Below are 1,988 nucleotides of genomic sequence, written 5' to 3' on the forward strand. Positions count from 1 at the left end.
GTCAGATGGTAAAAGATTCTCTGACTGTAATATGACAGAAGGCAGGAGAATTACCATATCCTGCAGCTAGGCCATAAATACATACTACTTTCCATCCCAAATAAATCTGAAGTGTCTAATCCTCTTTCCTGATAGGGATAGAAAGAATGAATTCATCAGGTCAATGAGCGCATACCATATACATGAGACCATGTTAAACTGCTGTCATAAAAATGTCACATCTGAAACAGGATCTGCAGGAATGGGTGAATTTATATCCTCCTCCAGGATCTGATTACATCCTTCATGTCTTTAAGGATGGCTTAAATATCTGCTACCACATCACTTCTGTTGTTGTGATGTAATGTTTTTATTTTACAATCTTGATTGGGAGAGGGTTAGTTTTAGAGGCTTTGACTAAGCTTTTCCTATTATAATAGCTCTTATACCACAAGCACAGATAAAATAATTGACACTGATGACATCCAATCAAAAGTCTGGGGCACTACACCAAGGTCATAGGATAAAAATCTTTGGCACTGACCAAGTCCCATAGCAATTGTTGCCATGAGCCTACAGATCTAAGCTGGCCAGTTCTCTGACTCCCATATTAGGTCAAATACCCACTATATTACCCTACAAGCATCCGAATCAATCATCAAATGCCAGCATTCTGGTAGAAATTTTCTCTGTCTTGAGGCTGTAAAAATTGGTTCCTACCCTGTGAAAGGGTTTGGCTTTCTGCAGCCGGCCTGCTATTCTAACAGCATCTCTCAGTCTAATAAACTTTATTCTCCTCTCATTCTGTCTCATGTCTGGAAATTCCTTTCCAACCCAAGCACCAGTACCAGTGAATGTGCTCAGTCATGTCCGACTCTTTGCAACCCCATGGACTGTAGCCTACCAGGCTCCTCCATCCATGGAGTTTTCCAGGCAAGAGTACTGGGGTGGGTTGCCATTTCCTTCTCCAGGAGAATCTTCCCTACCCAGGGATTGAACCCAGGTCTCCTGCATTACAGGCAGATGTTTTACCATCTGAACCACCAGGGAAGCCCACACAGACCACGACAAAATGCATGGTCAACGCTCAGCCTCCAAGCTCACTTAATGACTAGCTAATATTGTACCCATTTCACTCTGGGAGTGGCAGTGATTTATTTTGATTGTGTTAAATCATGACCATAGGTATATTTTCTCTTTCTTACCTACATGGCCGTAACCAGTTTATGGAATGCTTGATCTGCCAGCAGAGTGTACATAACATTATGTCAGACCAAGAAATTCACTTTAAATCAGCAAAGGAAGTTTAGCAATGAATGCATGGTAATGGGATACATGAGTTATATCATGTTGCATTACTCAGAAGTTGCTGGCATGAGAGAGTGATGGGATAGTTTTTCAAAGGTAATAACCAAGACACTAACTCAGAGATGCTACTTCATATGGATTAATCATCATCTTCAAGAATACATTATACACACTAAGTCAACAACTAGTATATAATTCTGTGTCATCAGTAAGTAGAATACTTGGGTATGGAATTAAAACAAAGGGCAAAAGTAGAAGTGGCTCCACTTACTATTACATTCCAATTACCACTTGCCATACAGGGACGAACCTGGGGAATTTGTGCTTCCTGGCCCTGAAACCTAGGATTAGACACCCTAGTTTCCAGATAGGCACTGCTTCCAACCAGGGTCACAGCAAAAGTCCCATAAACTAAACTACAGCTGTTGCCCTGTCACTTCTGTCTCTTCTTTCTAAGATATCAGAAGTCAAGAAAAGGGTTACCACTTTTTCGGAGGTAAACTGACTCTGCTTATTAAGATTGCATTGCTGCTATGAAATAGGGAAGGGAATAGATTTAGCATCAGGTGGTCTACTAAGCACAGTAATAATATACAGCCTTGACATGCTCCTTTTCCTATTTGGAACCATGGTGTCTGGTGTTCCATGTCCAGTTCTAGCTGTTTCTTCCTGACCTGCAAACAGATTTATCAAGAGGCAGG

At 41.2% G+C, this 1,988-nt stretch overlaps 1 non-coding gene across 1 annotated transcript; it reads right to left on the reverse strand.

Moving 5' to 3' along the window:
* Positions 1-957: 957 nt before the first annotated feature.
* TRNAY-GUA (transfer RNA tyrosine (anticodon GUA)) lies at positions 958-1,029 on the reverse strand. Its single transcript has one exon. It is a non-coding gene; the product is annotated as a tRNA-Tyr (tRNA).
* Between the last annotated feature and the right edge of the window lie 959 nt (positions 1,030-1,988).

Source organism: Muntiacus reevesi, chromosome 1, assembly GCF_963930625.1.
Source record: "Muntiacus reevesi chromosome 1, mMunRee1.1, whole genome shotgun sequence".
Lineage (NCBI taxonomy): Eukaryota > Metazoa > Chordata > Mammalia > Artiodactyla > Cervidae > Muntiacus > Muntiacus reevesi.